The following is a 20,275-nucleotide window of genomic DNA, read 5'->3' on the forward strand; positions in this document are numbered from 1 at the left end:
CTTTTTATATTTTATTTTCAGACAGTATATCCCTATGTTGCTTAGGGTCTTGCTAAGTTGCTGAGGCTGGCTTTGAACCCACCATCCTCCTGCCTCAGCCTCCCAAGCCACTGTCAGGTGGTGTGTGCCACTATGCCCAGCTCCCAGGGTATTTGTAAGGAACAAATGAGGCAATCAATACATGCCAATCAGCATATGACTTGCTTCAAATAAGGGCCAGGTCTGATACAGAAACAGAGATGTCCGTTGAGAGCAGGGACCAGGGGATGCATGTGCATGCTGTACACTGAAGGCAGATGAACAGGGACAAGGTGCACAGAAGGATGGATGGTGTGCTATGGTCTGAATGTCTGTGTCCCCTACAAAGTTCATATGCTGCAATCTTAACTTTCAAGGTGATGATATTAGGAGGCAGGACTTTGGGGAGGTGATTAGGTCATGGGGAGCAGAGCCCTCATGAATGGGATTAGTGTCCTTATAAAACAAGCTCAAGAGCGATCCCTTGCCCCCTCCACCACGTGAACACACAGTGAGAGAAGGTGCCCTCTATGAAACAGGAAACAAACCCAGAAAACAAATCTGCGGGCACCTTGACCTTGGACTTCCCAGCCTCTAGAACAGTGGGAAATGAATTTTCATTGTTTATAAGTCACCTAGTCTGTACCCTGTTGTTGCAGTAGCCGGAATGGACTAAGACCATGAAGCTATCTTGGTACATTCAGGGTGGCTGTGTTGAAGGAAGGAGGGAGGTGTGAAATAAAAACCACTTTCTGGGGGCTGGGGACGTGGACAAGCGGTAGCGTGCTCGACTGGCATGCCTGCGGCCCGGGTTCGATCCTCAGCACCACATACAAACAAAGATGTTGTGTCTGCCGATAACTAAAAAATAAATATTAAAATTCTCTCTCTCTCTCTCTCTCTCTCTCAAAAAAAAAAAAATATCTTTAAAAAAAAACAAAAAAAAACCACTTTCTGCTTCTGCAGCTTGGGCCACCCTGCCGTGAACTTTGCTTTCAACAGTCAGCATACCGACGGGAGAAAACCACTAACACGTTCAGTAAATTCTAACCTGTGCCATTTGGAACCTAGAATCCTTTGACATGCCAGGGTGGTTCTGTAACTGGGCTGTGTGCTGGGGGGAGGGATCCCAGCCACTGGAAAGCCTGGCATTAATGCATCAGAGGGATGGAAAAGGTCACAGGCATTTCGAGATGCCTGGAACCTAGTGAGCCGAGCTCTGAGATCACCAATTCGCCCTCTGGCTGTCGAGTCCCTTCTGAGGAGTTGATTCACCTTGTAATGGAAGGGAGGAGGCGACAGAAGGAGCAACTGCTTTTCCTCAGTGTGTGGCACTGCCTCCAGGTCAGGCTCAGGCAATTTGAGGAAATGGTGTGGGGAGTCAAGGTGAAGACTGAAGGTGGTGGTTGGGGGGCCGTCTGTGCCACATGGAAGGGAAACGGGGACAATGCCTTGTGAGTTATTAAGGCCACACCCAGCCAGTGTCAGAGAACATTCTCCCTTAGTGCAGAGGTTGAACAGGGAGGGCCATTCAGTGCGGTCTCCAGAGGAGGATGCTGCATGCCCTGGCAGGGATTCTTTTCTGGGTATGAATGATGTAGGCTCAGGTGGTGTTTAGATGAAACCAGAAATAGCATCAATAGCAAACTTCCAACACTTTCCACATACTAACTCACCGATTCCTCCCAACCCTGTGAGCTGGGTTTTCTCATTAGCCCCATTTTACAAGTGGGGAAACTGAGCCAAGGACAGGTTGAGTGACTCGCTAGAGATTCTATTTAGTGCTAAGAACCAGGGCTTGAACCCAGGTAGTATTGGTAGTATCCAGAGCCTGGGTGCTCAACTGTGCTATCGTGGGACTATGCTAACATGAGAAATGAAATTCCTTGGCAGGCAAGGTCAGGAACATGAATGAGCACGGACTTCTTATTTACTTGGTCTGAGCTCAAGGCCATGGTAGGCAGTAGGCTCAGGAATGCATTCAGGGCAGTGCTATGTGTCTGAAGTTCATTTGTCTTGCAGTGAAGTGAAGAATCAGAGGCAGCTTTAGACACAGTGTACTTAGTAAGTTGCCAGTGGTTTTCACCAGTGCTGATCGTCCCAGTGCCACGTGTGATGTTTGGGTAGGGGAGATGAGGTTATCTCTGGGCACTGTGATGGTCCCATATGCTTTAGGGCAAGAAGATTCTGATTGCCAGGAAGGAGATACACAGGCTTAGCTGAGCTTGAAATCTTCTACTAAAATCCCATGAGCTCTGTGACTTTGGGGAAGTTATTTAACCTCCATGAGCCTCAGTTTCCTTAGTTGTAAAATATGAATAATAATATGGACCGCATAGTATTATTACTATGAGGATAAAATGAGATGGTGAATGTATATTAGACACTGGCTGGGTCTTGGCAGATGTTTAGTCGGTGTGAATTCCTTCTTTCCGTGTTTGCTTTCTTTTCCCCTTTTCTGGGAAAATATGATTTGTTAGAATGAAAAAAAAAAAAAAAAAAGAACAGGAGAAAGCTGTGGTCACTACAGGGTCTCTGGTCTTCCTTAAATGCCTATGTCAAAGGGAGGAAGTGGTTTCTGATCCCAGTTGTGCTTGAAGAGGACACAGGTACAAAGAGAAGCCTCCCAGCCCTGTGTCGCTGCTTCTCTGTGGACTCGATTGGAGAGGGAGGACAGGATGGTGACCCCCAGCTTGTAAGGAAGGGCGGTCCCCTCCACAGTGGAGTCCTGGGCTCCACTCACAACCGCACCCTCATCCTTCCTGGGAAAAGCAAACCAAGTGGGTTGTCCTCTGAACCACCAGGAAAGAAAAAGGTTGCCCAGAGAAAATAGCTGAAGCACAGGCATCTCTTCTTCCATTCATTTGACTAATACCTATTGAGCACCTCTTGCCTCCAAAGTATCTCACTCAGTCCAGTTCAGACTTCTCTTTGCAAACAGCACACTTGCCAGGAGTCAGTGCACTTGACCTTAACTTCTCTGGACCTCAGTTTCTACTGCTGTATCATGGGTTAGAAGACCCTCCTTGGTGTGTAGCAGGCACACAGTGAATGTTGCTTCTTTCTTCCCCATCTCCTCCTTCTTTCCAAATGTCTGCTGAGGGAGGGGGGGCAGGGAGGACCCGAGTCTGCCAGCACTCATTTGCATGCGATTTTGTATAAATGTGGGATGCCTTTTAAGCTGGGGAGGTGGAAATGCTGCCAGAGCTCACTTTTGTCTTTTTTCTTCACTTGTTCTGCTAACCCTGCCTGGTTCAGTTATCTCCTGTTGCAAAATGAATCATCGCCTAAAATGAGTGGCCTGAAACAATACCAGCAATCATTGCACTCTCATCTCATGGATCTGTGGGTGAATTGGGGTTGACTAGGTGGTTCTTGCTTAGATTCTCTTGGGTGGTTACCTTCAGGTGTTTGCTGGAGCTAAATACATTTCAAGAGCTTCCTCACTCACATGACTGACATGGATGCTGGCTGTTTGGCTAGGAGTCCCCCAGACACCGACACCGACACCTACACCTACACGTGGCCTCTCCATGTGGTCTGGGTTTCCTCACAGCATGGCAGCTGGGCTCTAAGGATAAGAGTTCCAAAAGAACCACGAGAAAGCAAAAACATTACTTCTGCTATAGTCACCAGTCTGTCTAGATTCAGGTGGAGAAAATGTAGACCACAACTCCTTTTTGTTTGTACCAGGGATTGAACCCAGGGGCGCTTAACCACTGAGCCACACTCCTAGTCCTTTGTGTTTTTTATTTTGAGAGATGGTCTCGCTAAGTTGCTTAGGGCCTTGCTAAGATGCTGAGGCTGGCTTTGAACTTGCCATCCTCCTGCCTCAGCCTCCTGAATCACTGGGATCACCGACATGCACCACACAACTCTTGATGGAAGAAACATCAATGTCACATTATAAGAACATGTGGGATGGGAGATCTTGTTGTAGCCATCATAGACAGTAGTATGTCTGCCACACTGCCCAACCAGGAGGAACTTCCAGAAGGGAGTCTGTGGCTTGATTTCCAGGGCTGAAGTTGCTAGTGGCAGAGAAGCACAGATCTCTAGAGGAGAAGCTTCCGGTATGAGAGAAGAGGTAGTTCTTGAAACCCTGGGATTCAAGAATTGAATTATATTCTCCCAGAGGGCAACAGGCTGGGGGAAAAAAAAATGAGAGAGAAAGAGAGGAACAGTAGCATTTGGTATTCTGGAAATTGGTTAGGGACAGAGAACTTGATCTTTCTTTGGCAATGTCCTGATATTCTTCCAGGGGATCTAATTAAGCTATTTGAGGAAACCCTGGGAGCTCGAGGGATAGGAACTATTCTTGGGTTAGAGATTAATAGATGGTGGTGCTAGGTGAGGCTTCAGCCGTCTCCCCACATCCCTGTCTCACCCCTAAAGTGAATGGCCATTCCTAAGCATCAGCAGGTGACAGGTTGGCCTCCTGTCAGATACACCTGGGATAGGCCCACATAAATAGAAATCATCATACGTGCCCACTTTTCCACCCGTTCCTAAAAACGAAATAAATATGAGAGTGAGCTTGGAATTAATCTTTAAAAAAGTAATTCTCTAGGTGGAAACAGAATGAAATCTATGGAAATATACATGCTCATTCTCCCAATGGAAAACAAGAAAGAGACTTCTCCCTGCTTCACCCCACAGTGAACGAGGCAGAGATTAATCTATTGAAATCAAGTGTATAAATTATACATGGATAGGAACTGGCTCAGGGATAAGGTGTCTGATAGGGTGCTGATGGAAATGAAAATGAGGCTTGAAAGATCAATTCTGCTTTTGAATCAGCTCCAAGTCCCGCTGATGGCCCTGGGCCTGCCTGGCAGAAAACAACCTGACTTATCAAATTGGAAAATACCCCATCCCTAAACCTTTGAAACATGCAGCTTCAAAGTAATTGCTAATGTTTTGGATGATGTTTCTGTGCATCACCAGGAATAATAAAAAGGAAATAAAAGTTTGAAGGCCCATATTTTTTCTGCCTTGATGGCTGATGTAAATCAAACCTTACCTCTTCAAAGGGATAGATGGGAAGTTTTATGGTGTGTCTGTGGCCTGCCAAAGCAAGAGGGGTGGGCCTAAGTCAGGGATAGGTGTTTCCCAGTTCAGCCACTGTTGTGTGACCCTCAGTTTGTCCTTTAACCTCTCTAAGATTATGGCTTTTCCATTGATCCACTTATAAACTCACCTCTCCATATGATGAACTGCATGTCTGCATGTGTACCTACTATGTAACTCATTTGCATGTGATTACTATGTAACAGGCACTATGCTATGCACATATTTGGTACTTCATAAATATGATCAGTCTATCATCAATAAGTTCTGAGTCGAACCCAGCATGATGGTACATGCCTGTAATCCCAGCAGCTTGGGAGGCTGAGGCAGAAGGATCACAAGTTCAAAGCCAGCCTCAGCAATTTAGCGAGACCCTGTCTCAAAATAAAAAATTTAAAAAGGGCTGGGGATGTGGCTCAGTGGTTAAGTACACCTGGGTTCAATCCCCAGTCCCTTGCCACACCAAAAAAAAAAAAAAAAAGAAAGAAAGAAAAAAGAAAAAAAAAAGCAGTCTGAGTCAAAGAAACACAGGTAAGTTGCAATACCACCTTGTTAAAACCAAGAATGGTCAGAGTTTGAAGGTGGACAGGTTTACAAAGGAACAGAGATTGTTTTGCCTGACAAAGAGGATTATTCCCCAATAATGATCATCTGCCTGGAGCTTCACTGTATGCCCTCAGAGAATCTTTAAGATGCCCTCTGCTGAGAAAGTAGCAAGAGGAAATGAGCTTAGATTGCGACAGAAGCCGTTTAGGCCAGGTGGAAAAACTTGACCACGCATGTTTTCGAATTTTTTCGGTGGAGGAGGGAGATAGTGGTGAGATACTGGAGCAGATAGAGATGATCAATGCAGCAACCTGTATCCGTGAGGTCAGAGACCTTCCCTCTGTCCCCAGGCCATTTCACAGGGCCCAGCTCATAGAAGGCACTCCACATATTTTTCTTTGCCATTACTTGGCATTATTTCAGGACAGAACAAATTCCACATTGCTTGTACAACCAAGGTACACAATTATGTAACAACCTGGCAGGTAAAAGGTATGGCCTTTCCCTGCCTGCAAAGTTATTTGTATCCACTTAAACCAAATGCCTCGCTTCTTTTTAAAAATGGTGTTATATGCATACAGAAATGTGCATAAATCGGAAGCAATCATCTTAGTGATGTTTTTTTGTAGGTATACACCCAGGGGACTACCCTCAGATCAAAATCTCCCAAAACCTCCCTACGACCTTGCCAGCCCCTCAGAGGGCACTCTACTCTGACTTCTTTGCAGGCTCTTTTTCTTAATTTTTTTTTTTAGTTGTGGATTGACACAATACCTTTATTTTATTTATTATTATTATTTTTGTGGTACTGAGGATGGAACCCAGTGCCTCACACGTGCTAGGCAAGTGCTCTGCCACTGAGCCCCAGCCCCAGCTCCTCTGCAGTCTCTTTCTGTAGACTCAACTGTCACATTTCCATCCTGTGTCGAAATGAAAAAAATGAATTCATCCTCATACCAGGAAAAAACAATAAGTAAGTTGATTTTTCTCTCTTGACATTAGAAAACAGAAAATCATTAGATATCAGCTTAAGAAGGGGTATAGTACACTTAGGCGAAGGGCCCCCACCTGCTCAGGAAGTCAGACTCCTCCACATCTGGATATTCCATGCATTTCCCTAGAAACAGATGTTGCATTTTTAGAGTCTTTTGATTAAAAAAAAACAAACAAACAGTTGTTTCTAGGGAGTAGAGAGAGGGAGGAATGGAGAGTTAGTGTTTAATGGGTGCAGAGTTTCAGTTTGGGGTGACAAAAAACTTCAGGAGACAGATGGTGGGGGTAGCTGCACAATGGTGCAGATAGACTTAATGCCGCTGAATCCTGCACTTAAAAATGGTTCAGATGGCAAATTTTAGATTCCATGTATTTTACCACAACTGAAAGAAATGAAAAAAGATAAAGTATTAAACAACAACCAAAATTCCTATAAATTCCTATAATGCAGTGGCTGCTTTAAGATAAACATCTATCAATGGCCATTGATAACTACATTCATTTGGAAAAATAATACTACCTGTGAGCACAGGAGCTATTTTTTCCCACCCACAGACAGTGTAAGGTGCATGTAAAGATCCCTAAATTGGGCTGGGGTGCAGCTTGGTGGTAGAGCACTTGCCTAGCATGCATGAGGCCCTGGGTTCAATCCCCAGTACTGGAAAAAAAAAAAAAAGAGAAAGAAAGAGGAGGAGGAGGAGAAGAAAGAAAGTATTCCTAAACCTTAGCAATGCCTGTAAGACCCCTGCCTCCTTCCAATGTCTGAGATCCACAGATTGAAATGAACCTGAGATGAACTGTTCACTCCAACACTGCCACCCCTCAGCTGAAGACTCTGGTGTCTCAGAGAGGGGAGTGAATTACCCAGGGTCACACAGCCCATTGGTAGCAGAGTTAGAATAAGACTTCTGGGCTCCTCCTAGCCGCCCATGTTCTTGTTTCTGCACAGCCTCTGGGCTCCCACACCTGCCCTCCAGAGCCTCCCCCAACACTGAACCAGGTGTGATGAACATCAGGACTCTTCATTTGCCGGTCCCATCAAGACAGGAAATAGGACGGACAGCCAAGAGCTGGGGTCTCTTGATTCCTTTGTAATTTGACCCTGAATCTCAGCGGGACGTGGGGGCTGGTCCCGGCTCCTGCTTGTCATCCTGGCTGTGTTATGGCTCTTGTGAACAAGGACAGCTGCACCTGGAGGAGGCGAGACGCACTGTTGGAAGCTCCAGGCTGGGGGGCCTGTTTCAGAATAGAGGTGCTGTCTGAGGCGAGAGTGGGTGCCTTGGCTATTTCGGCAAGAACTGACAATAGGAATTCTTCTCTCGCACAAGCTGTGCGAGCATTTTGTGTTGTGGGCTGTCCTGCCTCCGCCTTTCCCTTCCCCAGGCTTGGTGGCTGCTGCTGCTCCCCAGCCCCCTCCCTGACATCGGCTAACGACATCCAATTAATTCAGCATGATTTGGTTCATTACAAGCCCTTAGGTTGTCAACAGTGTTTCTCAGAGTGTGGAGCAGCCCTCCTGGACTTTCTCAAAGGGACGGGGGGGGGGCACTGAGTCTGGGAGGAGACAGAAGGCGGGATTCTGATGAATCTGGTCACTTGGGTACCTAGGAGCTGTTGGGTACTGGATACAGGCCTGGCTGTGCTCACCCCAGGCAAGCACAAACTTCCTGGCCGCCCCCACAGCCCTGGTTTAAAAATAGGATGGAAATGGGGGCATGGCACACCCCAGCAGGAACAGCAGGCCCTGCTCAGAGCCCACCAGCAGCCTTGTGGGTCTGGGAGGTCAGTTCTGTGCTGAGTGGTACCCATCTGATGCCCTTGGGTGTTCCTGCAGAGGCCTGTGGACAGGTGGTCCCAGCTGTAGCTGAGACCCATGAGGTTCATCAGACAGCTGACAGGGTTTGCTCTTTGGGCTGGTCTTTGGGCATGCTTAAGAGAACCAGAGCTGGGCACAGTGGCACATGCCTGTAATCTCAGTGGCTTGGGAGGCTGAGGCAGGAGGATCACGAGTTCAAGGTCACCCTCAGCAGTTTAGTGAGGCCCAAAGCAACGCAGCAAGACCCCATCTCGAAATAAAATATAAAAAGGCCTACGAATGTGACTCAGTGGTTAAGTGTCCCTGGGTTCTGGAACGGGTGATGGAGGTCATCAGTGTGATGGTTAAGGGAAGAGGCTCGGCAGCTGGACAGCCTGAGTGGCAGTCCACTCAGTGGCAGTCCACTCTGTGGACTTTGGGAAAGTCACTTTACTTCCCTAAGCCTCAGTTGCCACCTTTGTGAAATAGGGATTACAAATATGTGCCCATATGTGCCTCATGGGAGTGTTATCAGGATTTAAACGAGCACTTGGAAGGGTCCTGGCACATAGTAGGTGCACAGTGTACATAAGATATTATTACTATTATTAATGACAGATGTAGAGTGCCTGGCATTCTGCCTGGAACATCAGGAAGCCTCTGAAATAGTCTTCTTCCTGATGACTTGAATTCCTCATTTGTAAAATATGGATATTAGCCTGGCACGAGGGTGCTGGTCTGTAATCATAGCTACTTGGGAGACTGAGAGGATTGTTGAGCCCAAGAGTTCAAGGCCAGCCTGGGAAATATAGTGAGATGTATTCTGTATCACTGACCTCAAACTCAGCTCCACATTAGACCACCTGGAGAATATAAGAAACGTCTTGATGCCCAGTTCACAGTCCCAGACCAATTAAGAAAAAAAATTTTTTTTTTTTGTACTGGGGATTGAACCCAGGAGCACTTTACCATGAGTTACATTCCCCAGCCTTTTAATTTTTAATTTTATATTGAAATAGGATCTCACTAAGTTGCTTAAGGTCTTACTAAGTTATTGAGGCTGGCCTCCAACTTTAGATCCTCCTGTCTCAGCCTCTCTAATCACTGGGATTGTAGACACTTGGCACTGTGCCAAGCAATCCCAGATCAATGAAATCCAAACCTCTGTGGGTAGGACTCAGACACCTTACACTTTTTAAAGCTCCCAGGTGTCTGCAATGTTCAGCCAGGTTAGGAAGCTGTATTCTATACTGTCTCCCAAAGTTGCCCAGCAGGATTGAATCCCAGTTTCCCAGTGTAGTCACTTGTTGAATAATGTACCCTGTTTGGGATTCTTTCTTCTCCCTGTCTCACTTCCCTTTTTGTCCCGCGGTCCTGCCTGGAATCCACTGCCCAATAAACCAATAAACTGGTTTTAGGGATCAAAGGAAGTTGGGAATGAAAGGAGGCTGAGACCTGGAAGGGTGAAGGGCCCTGCCAAAAGCCCCTCAGCCAGGACCCAGCAGAACCAACACTTGAACTCCAGCTTTCCCGGGACCTCGTGGTACCATGGAAGAGACACTCGGAAAACTCCAACACCAGACAACAGGAAATGGAACATCAAACACACCTTCAAACAAATGCCAGAGGAACAAACAAACAGCAGTTAGACGGGATTGGGCCTCTGGAAGGTCTCCCTCCTGGAGTGGGACTCATCCGTGCTAGGCAAATGAGAGGGAGTTGCCCTAAGTGAAATGAGACAGTCACTGCCAATGTGGGCCCAGGAGCAGCGTCCCAGAGACGGAACCCAGGGTAGATGTGGATGCATGGATGGATGGTCAGCTGAGATGTGACGGGAGCTGGGCTAGAAGACCACCATCTTCGGTGGTCCCTGAAGATCAGGAAGTTCCTCTGGGTCTCCCTGACCGGAGCCCTTCCTCCACCTCCCACCCTGGATCTCCTTCTAAGACACGGCTGAAATTATTGACCCCAGACTCTGAGGACAAGGAGCCAATCCACAGTCATGCCCCTGGGTGGGATGGGGTCAAGTCCTGTGGGTGAGTGAGCCTGGGCTGCTCATAAGTGAGAGTCATCCCAGAGGGACAGAGCAGTGGAGGAGGGCATCCATCTGATCCCCACCCTCTGAATGTCACCACACTAGCTCTCTTGTGGTCCAAAAGGCCGAGCCTGCTCCTGCCTCAGGGCCTTTGCCTCGGCTATGCCCCTACCTTGAGAGTCTTCCTCCAGATCTCAGAATGGTCTCTTTTCCCCAGTGTCACTTCCTTAGAGGATTCTTTCTGGGTTTCCTTCCCCTTCCCTTTGTCGCTCCCGACAAGTCCCTTTCTCATATGGCCTCAATTTCTCACTTGATTGCACAGAGCACATTTGAGATCCACCTCAGGTGGATTTCTTTCCTTCCTTACCCTATCAGTCTCTTTCCAGCCTGCCTGAGAGTAGAAAGGACTCTCTGTCTCTGTCATGTGTTTGTCTGTCCCCTCAGCTCCTCCAGCAGTGGGTGAATGGGCTGGGCAGGCCCAGAGCGCTTTGCAGGAAGGGTCTGTGTGGGTCAGGGAGTGGGAGGGAGGGTGTGCTGTCACTGCTCTGTCCTGCTGCCTTGGTGACAACAGGCTGTGCTCTGGTGGCCAAGTGGTCTAAACAAGCAGTTCCGAGTGGTGACCAATCAATACAGACAGAAGAGCTAAATCAGGTTAAAACCCATCTCTCCTGGGCTATAGTGTCACACTATAAACGGCTTCACAGCATCCCAAGGTCAAGGGTACCGCTCTCATGGGACTCCCAACCCCGTGGCCTCCAGGGGCCCACACACCCGTGTGCTCTGGGCCGTTGCTCTTCCTCTGCCCTGCCTCTCTCTCTCATCCCATGCACAAGAATGTCCTTTCCTTCTGCATTTTATTTCTGTGCCCAAGGCCTGAGGTTGTCACGCACACGCTGACATTTAAAGACCCAGCTGAGAAATCAATCAGTGAGATCTGTCCTTCGGTGCCTCAGGAACCTACGTGGCTGAGCCAGGCCTCGTCTGGCTCACACCCTATCGATTTGTAATGGTAGCTGTGGGCTGCTTGACAGTACCTATGAGACCTGCCTCGGGGAAAACAGGAGGCAGAGTAGCAGAATGGTCAGGAGCCACAGTTCCCAGACTTGAATCTTGGCCTCTGGCATTTGCTGGCTGTATAACCTGGGCTACTTGCTTAACCTCTCTGAATCTCAGTAAATAGGAGATCTCGGCTGTAGCATCTATATCATAAAACTGCAGCGATACAGGACTAAGTTAATAACCATAAAGCATGGAGAAGGGCATCTGCTCCATAGTGCTGGATCAATGTTGGCCATTGCTCAGGTCTTTAGACTGAGGACAGAAACAGTACCCACCTTCCAAGACTGTTATGAGGATGAATTCACTCACGTATAATCCACTTACATGTTGTAAACACTCAATAGATAACAGCTCAGCCCCACAATTGAAGGAGACACAATCTGGAGAAAATACGCCAAGGACAAGGATCCCCTGGAATAACAGTAATCATTAGGATCAGAAGAGGATTCCATTTATGAATTCATGTACTACCCGGCTTCTCAGGGAGAGGACTCGCTAGCAGAATGAGGTGAGTCTGCCTGGAGCTTCTGGGCATCAGGCGGAGTGCAGCTGCTTTGTCTCCAGGATTGCGACTCGGTCTGCATTGAGACAGAAGACCATCTGGGCTGGGGGGTCACGGGTCCTCATGTGACTCCCAGAGCCTGATTAGTGACCATGGGAGGTAGAAATCCGACCCAAGGAGCTCTGGGCTCCCAGTCTCAGATACAATGTCCTTTTTATATCTGGGGCCAGGAGCTGGTCATATGCCTGTTTGGATTGAGGGCAAAGGGGACAGAGGGCCGGGAGGGAGAGGATTAAGAATTACCCAAGCCCCATAAACATGGCCAGAGACAACCCTCAGGACTGGAATGTGTGACAGAGTATACTGAGCGCCTGGGGACACCCTGCTGGTGGGCAGGAGGGAGAGGGGGAGCCCACGGTGACTGAGTTCTGGGCTGGGAGTTGTGATCCAGTTGGTAGAGCAGATGTGAAGCATCCAGCCGGGCGCCGTGGCCCACTCTGTCATCCCAGGGGCTGGGGAAGCTGGGGCAGGAGGATCTCGAGTTCAAAGCCAGCCTCAGCAACTCAGCGAGGCCCTAAGAAATTTAGCAAGACCCTGTCTCTAAATAAAATATTAAAAAGGACTGAGGATGTGGCTCCGTAGTTAAGCACCCCTGGGTTCAATCCCTGATACCAAAAAAATAAAAAAGGAAGGAAATAAAAAGTGATGCATCTGAAGTCTCCTGGCTGATACAAGGAGGGACTGAGATTCAGATCTAGGTTGATGGATTCGAGGGTTTGTTTGCCCCGCTAACAGTGCTGCCTGGCATCCTGATGGATCAGGGACAGGAAATCTGCCAGGATTTAATCAGCCTCTACAAGGAGAGGAAGGTTTCATGCTAATATTCTGGTCAATGGAGAGTTCAGTTCTGCCGTGGGCCGAGCCTAGCGTGGTTGTAACGTTGTGGACGATACCACAAGGGGCATTAAGCCAGAGGCTCTCATTCTTTGCTCATCTCCAGATTACAATCTAGTTCCCAGGGACCTTGTTAGAACATGCACATGTGCCAGTAGCTGCTAAGATCCCCTTCTCGTGAGTGACAGTTTTGGAACCATGTAGTAATAGGGGGTAGAACAAAAAGTAGGAAATGGATTTCCTTCTCATGAGCTGGCAAGTTCTGTAATTTCTCTAAAGCTTCCATTTCCTTCCTCATTTGTGAAATGGGTTTCCATAAGATCCGCCCCAAGGGAATGTGGCAAGAAGTGCCTAACCCCAGTGCATCGGCAGGGGCTCAAAAACCGGTAGGCATTTTAAAACACCTTGGCATTCTAGTTAGTCAATCAGTCTTAATTTTGAGTTGGTTTCTCAGACATTGGATAATAAGAGTCAAAGTGAGAATTCCATCAGGTTCTAGAGATCTAGATTCAAAAGGCTGAGCTTTGGGGATAACATAAATGGCCAGGTCGGGCTTGGCTCCACCTTGCAGAAGAAGTCTGAGCCTGGCAGGCCGTGGTGCTCAGGGTTGCTGGGAGCTGAATGGGGGTTACCTGCAGGGGCAGGAGGTGGCCTGAGGTAGATAATGAGAGCAGAGGAGAATTTTTATTTATTTATTTATTTTTATTTTTTTGGTACTGGTGATTGAACCCAGGGGCATTTAACCATGGAGCCATATCCCCATCTGTTTTTATATTTTATTTACAGACAGGGTCACACTAAGTTGCTTAGGACCTCACTAAGTTGCTGAGAATGGCCTTGAACTTGCGATCCTCCTGCCTCAGTCTCCTGAGTCGCTGGGATTATAGGTGTGTGGCAAAGCTCTTGGATTTAAGAACTGTGTTCTTAAAACGTTCTTCACATCAGAACAATGTGTAAAACAGACTATTATTTTACACATACAAAGAATGTAGGTATGTTTTATAGGCTTACAATGCCTCTGAAAGGATACATAAAAAATTCTAGTAATTGCCTCTGGGGAGAACTGAGGTTAAGGTAAGAAAGGAGGCTTATTTTTCACATATACCTGTCTGTGGAGTTGGAATCTTTCTTTATCTTGTGTATGTATTGAGGTAATTATATTAATTAATGCAATTCTTAAAATAATTAATTCAGATGAAATTCACATAAGACAAAATTAACCATTTTAAAGTCAGCAATTCAGTGGAAAGTAGCACATACATACTACTATGCAACTACCACTTCTATTTAGATCCAAAATGTTTCCAAAGTAATTCTAAAGTAAAAACCTTCACCCATTAAGCAACTTCTCTCCTCTACTCCCTCCCCCTACACACCCCTAGCAACCACCAATCTTCATTCTGTGTCTATAGAGTTGCCTCTTCTGGATAGTTTTTATAAATGGAATCATGCTATCTGTCACCTTTGTATCTGACTTCTCTCATTTGGCATGGAGTTTTCCAGGTTCATCCATGTCATAATATGTATCAATGTCATTTATTTTCATGGTTGAGTAATATTCCACAGTATGGATATACTACAATTTGTGTATCCATTTCATCTGTTGATGGACCGTTGGCATGTTTCCTCCTTTTGGCTACTGAAGAATGCTGGGATAAACATGCCTGCATATGAATTGGTTTGAATAGTAATTTTCAATTCTTTGGGGGTATATACATAGTAGTAGAATTACTGTATCATATGGTAATTTAAAGTTTAACTTTTAGAAGAACCAGTCAACTTTTTCATAACAGCTGAACCATGGTACAATCCAACTATAACGTTTTTTTTAAAGGTTGCAATGGTATTGTATGCAAAAAAAAAAAAAAAGAAGAAGAAAAATAAGCTCTTAAACTGGACACAATGGCACATACATGTCTGTAATCCCAATGACTCAGAAGGATGAAGCAGGAGGATTGCAAGTTTAAGGCTAGCCTCAGCAACTTAGTGAGACCTTGTCTCAAAATAAAAAGGGCTGGGAATGTAGCTCAGTGGTAGAGTGCCCCTGTGCTCAATCCCCAGTATCCACCCGCCAAGAAAAAAATACCTCTTAAACTTTTCTTTTATAAATTGGAAAACTTTAATCAGTTCCCTGAAATCTCAGTGGGCTCCTGGTGCACCATCTGCCTGGCCTCTGTTCTGTGCTGACCCAAAGCATGGGGGCTGGCTGCCCACCCTCCTCCTGCACACACACACACACACACACACACACACACACACACACACACTCGGAACTCATTGTTACTAACTTTGAATGGAAGCTTTTAGCTGCTCTATTCTTCTTGGGTTCATTGAAGGCTTGTCAATGGAATGGGAATTACAACCCTGGCAGCTGTTATCTGTATCCGTTGTCTGGCTGGCTGGTGTGTTACTGGTTATATGTCCCAGAGAATTAATCCCCTAAATGTGGATGGCGAATGATGAAAACCTAGCACATAAATAAGGAAGCAAGCAGCGATCTGCTGACAAACCTCAGGAAGCAATTGTCTAGTCCCAATGCATTATATGCAATGCTCCTAAACTCCAGGGCCCGTCATCCACAGGACAGATAGACTTCATTCATTCATTCATTCAGTGGACATATGAGGAACGGAGCACCTATTCCCTGTCAATGTTCTGGATGTTTTATGTGAGTGATGTTGTATAAGACTTGCAATGGTCCTATAATAGAAAAGTTCAGGAATATGGAGATTTAGAGAAATTTCCCCAAAGTCACATAGTGGAAACAGGACTTGAAGCTGGATTCCTCAGGGCTTAGATTATTTAGAATTTCTTTTCTTTTCTTCTTCTTTCCTCTCTTCTCTCTTGCCTCCCTTCCTTCTACACTTATTTACAACATTCTCCATATGCTAGGCACCATGGATGTCCCAGTGAACGAGACAGCAGATGTAAGCTCTTTCTTGTCCCTCTTCCATTGAGTCCTGTGACTCCTGGGTATCACCTCAACCCTCTACAGTTTCTTCTGGAATGTTCTAATGCACAAATGCAAGACAGACCCAAGAGTGATGACATTGAAGATGAATTAAATTCAGGCCCTGGGCTCATGCTTCCTTGGATACAGACTTCAAATCTCATGGCTCAAAAACATGCCAAACAAATCTTAACCCACCCCTCCCCTGCTCCCAAACCTCCCACGGCCTGAGGCTCAGCTCATATCTCTGTGACATGAGAAATGGTCAAGGTCCAAGTGGAGGCTCTCTCTATGAGCTGAATCACATGGAAAGGATGGGGCGATCATTTTCAGAAGTACCTTTCTGTGCATAATGTGAAATTCATGGATGGATGGCATCATCTGGGCATCCAGCCAGGGGAGGCATTTCTCCAAACTGAAGGACAAGGTGAGATGGAAAGACCAGCTCTCCTTGAAAGATGCCCTCAAGTCACGCACATACCCTGTTCATTTGTGAACAGCACCCAGACCTTCCATTTACCATTGGTGCACGGGTGTATATAGTCAGGTAAGTTTGCACTTAGGTTATGTGTGTAAACATGTGCTGGGAGGTAGCAATGGTTAATTTTAGTGGACACATTTATTTTAATAGTTTTGTAAATTATACCAGGATTGTATTTATAGCATCATTAAGGATCTGAAGGAGTCACTTAAATGTTTAAGTTATACTTTGCTGTGGTTTTATGGGAAATTTTATATGCTATCAAAGGCAGAAAAGTGATGGTGCTGGATCGCACCTCCTTGTTCCCCCGCACCCTTCATCCCCAAGTATCTACATGTTTAAATGTAGAGCTGTAGACAGGGAGACTTCACCAGGATGCTTCTAGTTTGCTGTTCTCTCATTCACAGTTCGGGAGATCAGAAATCCAACATCAAGGGGTTGGCAGGGTTGGTTCCTTGGATGCTCTGAGAGATTCCATTCTGTGCGTCTCTCCTAGTTTCTGTGGCTCAACAACTCTTGGGTGCTCCTTGGCTTATAGGTGCGTCCCTCCAATCTCCACTTCTGTCTTCATGTGGCTCTCCCCCATGTCTGTGTCTCAAATCCCTCTCTCTCTTTTCTCTTATAAGAACACTAGTCATTGGACTTAGGACCCATCCTAAATCCCAGATGATCTCCTCTTGAGATTCTTACCTTAATCACATCTACAAAGACTCTGTTTTCAAGCAAGGTCACATTCACAGACATCAGGGGGTAGGACTTGGATATATATTTGGGTGGGGGACATGAGACCATTTACTACAGGAAGGAGAACTTAAATCCTCGAGGAAGGGGGCTAAAACTAACAGGAAGGATGAGGGGCTGAATCAGAATGGTAAGGGTAAGAAATAAGGGAGGGGCCAGGGGACTGACTGACTCTTAAGTGGTGATGTTAGTGGAGTGTGTGTGAGCAGAGCTTCCGAAATGAAAAGCTGAAGCGGACCACTTGTCTCATGCCAGGAGTCAAGAATTTGGTACCTACTGGCATTTGTTGCTCTACCAGAGACATTGTTAGGAGCATGGGTGCTGCAGTCACACTGCCTGGTGCAAATCCAGGCTGTATGACTTGGGGCAAATCACTCAATGCCTAACTTAGGGTAGTAGGTTAGCTTTTTGTTACTGTAACAAATATCTTCTGATAAGCATCTTATGAAGAGAAAAGATTTGTTTGGATTCACAGTTGTGCAGGATTCAGTCCATGGTTGATTGGCCCTGTTGACTGTGGTGAGGCAGGACATCAAGGTGGGGAATGCGTGGTGGAGCAAGCTGCTCACTTCATGGCAGCCACAGAGACCAGAAAAAGGGGTGCTGAGGTCCCATAATCTCTTTCAGGGTATTCCTCCAAAATGGCGCACTCAAGTGACTGATGGCAGGAGGCCTCAGTTCCTCTTACATGAACATCTCTGGAGGCTGCTTGTGTGTCCTCATGACATGGAAGCTCTGGCAGTGAATAATATGAGAGAGAGAGAGAGAGAGAGAGAGAATCTGCAAAGCCCTTTTTTGCCTTGGAAGTCAGACACTGTCAGTTCTGCTGTATTCTATCTGTTACCAGCAAGGCACCAAGTGTTCAGGGATAGGGGAATGAAGTTTTGCCTCCTGAAAAAGAGTATCACATAATTTGTGGAATTTTAAGTTCACCACAATTAGCTGCTATTAATTTTTATAGCAAGATCAGAAAATACTGTGTTGCCCTCCGCTGGAAATTGGTATATGAAAAATGAATAACAAGTGGGCGAATGAACTGCAAATGATACATCATTCAAAATTGAAATAACTGTCTTTCAGAAGGGGAGAATTTCAGGACCCACCGAATGACAGCATACCATCCATTTTCACAGTAGCAAACCACTCTGATCCTCGAGAAGTTGTACCTCTCTGGTTCTGCCACTGGAGTCCAAGAATCTGCATTTAAAAGCTCAACACGTTAATCTGATGTGTGGCCAGGTTTGGAAAGTTCTGGCATAGACAAATGTTTTACCCTTCCTATGTCTCTCTCTCTCTCTCTCTCTCTCTCTCTCTCTCTCTCTCTCTCTCTCCTCCCAATTCTGTTTTGCTTGATTTTCTAGTTTCCCAGCTTCCGTCACCAAATATGGCTCTTTTCAGACTGTACTCCTCGTCTGTTGGGCCTGGGATCTCCATGTGGATTTTCAGCTTTGCTGACTTTCTTGTCTAGCTCCAAGGAATCTCTCCCTAGCCCCAGCTGGACTTGGCTGGTCTCCACCCACCACCCTACCACCAGGGCTCCACTGTTCCCGATCATCTCCCTCCACACAAACACAGCTTCCATTCTTGGCTATTGAATCCATCCACCAGGTCTCCACCACCAGACCAAGCAGAGGATGGGAAAAATCATTCCCATACTTCAGACACTCATTCAAGCAAAAATGATTTCTTCCCCTTGAATGATCCAGGTAATTGTTTTCATTCTTTGCTTTGCTTTGCCTCTGGGGGCCTGACCCAAGAGGTTCTGTGAGTCCCGTTAAAATTTGGTCCCAGTAATAAATATTTCTTATCTAATTGCCTTCTCCTTTGTTCCACAGGAGGTTGTTTTCGGAGGAGAGGATCTGTAGGTAAACGAGAAGGAGCTTCAATACTGAGCAACATGAAGATAAAAATGATGCTACCTCCAGTCCACTTTCTGGAAGGGACCCACTCTGTTTCGCTTCTCCCTGACACATGCATCAGCAAGGAGCAAATTACCATTTATTAAACCCTAATTATCACTCCTGTTTTTCAATACTGTTCTCTGTGTATGTGCCCCTCCCCACCCCCAGGCCTGCACTTCGCTGCCACTAAATTAGCAATACATCTTGTTAGCATAGCATCCATATTTATAGGCAGTGTTGACTGATGCTGTAGTGACATGGTACAAAGTCAAAGGCCTTTAATAGAAGGTTAGGGACATGTCCTGATTCTGGAGTGATCCAACCACATAGCAGATGTGGGAGATTTGAGGAGACTTAATAAAGATTTAGGCTGTTTTGAGAGAGTTTCAAGCCTTTCAATAGAATCTAAGCAAGTTTAAGCAAAAACAAAACAAAACAAAACAAAACAGCTCATTTTCGGGACAAGCCCATGCTTTTTTATCTGTGTGCCACAAAAACCGGGAGGCTGACTGGGGGATGAGTGTCCTGCTCTGCTCTAAAGTGTCTCAGAACAACAGCTCAAAAAGTACACTGCAAATCCTGTTTGAGCTGGCTGGGTTTGTACCACTCCTCTGCACTCAGGATGTGCAGGCTGGGCATCTGCCTGAGCAACAGAAGTTTTACATAAGATTCTGTAATTACCTCCTATGCTAGGCAACCCTCAAGTGGTTGAGAAAGTAATATGTTATGGTCAGAGTCCTGTATCTTATGGGTAGGGGAAGGTTGGCTGTGCACTTGGCACCTCGTCAGCCAGGGCTCCTCAATATGACACATTGGATGCATCTGGCCCAACAAACTCAGGTGCACACAACTCCAAAGTCCACACCTTTTCCAATGATGCTCAGCCTTTCTCCCCAGAAGTTCAAAGGAGACTCTTTCATTTCCGGTTCCCTGCCCCCCTGCAAAACTTCACCCTGACTTCTGAAAAAAACATGAAGATTTCCAGTCACTGACTTGTGACCACATGCTGCCCAAAGAGGCACAAGGGGACCTGCCCACTCTCCAGGGTCTCCCTTCTCCCACCCCAATTCCATGGCACTTGCCAGGGTGGTCCTCCCATCTGAGAAAGCTGTGCATTTCCCTGGCTGCCCCAGCTGCTCTTCTAGGCCTGGCAAAGTTCAGATCTCACCTGACTTTCCACTTCTCATCTTTTTTTTTTTTAAATATTTTTTAGTTCTCAATGGACTTTTATTTTATTCATTTATATTCGGTGCTGAGAATAGAACCCAGTGCCTCACATATGCTAGGAAA

The 20,275-nt window shown here is 46.2% G+C and overlaps 1 long non-coding RNA gene across 2 annotated transcripts; it reads left to right on the forward strand.

Annotated features, from left to right (window-relative positions):
* Positions 1–1,197: 1,197 nt before the first annotated feature.
* Positions 1,198–19,364, forward strand: LOC125613598. 2 transcript variants are annotated; one of them, XR_007344162.1, is made up of 3 exons: positions 1,198–1,362; positions 18,165–18,790; positions 18,920–19,364. It is a non-coding gene; the product is annotated as an uncharacterized LOC125613598 (long non-coding RNA). The 2 variants fall into 2 exon arrangements; XR_007344161.1 differs by lacking the exon at positions 1,198–1,362 and adding an exon at positions 14,934–16,409.
* Positions 19,365–20,275: the final 911 nt, after the last annotated feature.

The sequence above is a fragment of the Marmota marmota genome, unplaced genomic scaffold, assembly GCF_001458135.2.
Source record: "Marmota marmota marmota unplaced genomic scaffold, marMar, whole genome shotgun sequence".
Taxonomy (NCBI): Eukaryota; Metazoa; Chordata; class Mammalia; order Rodentia; family Sciuridae; genus Marmota; species Marmota marmota.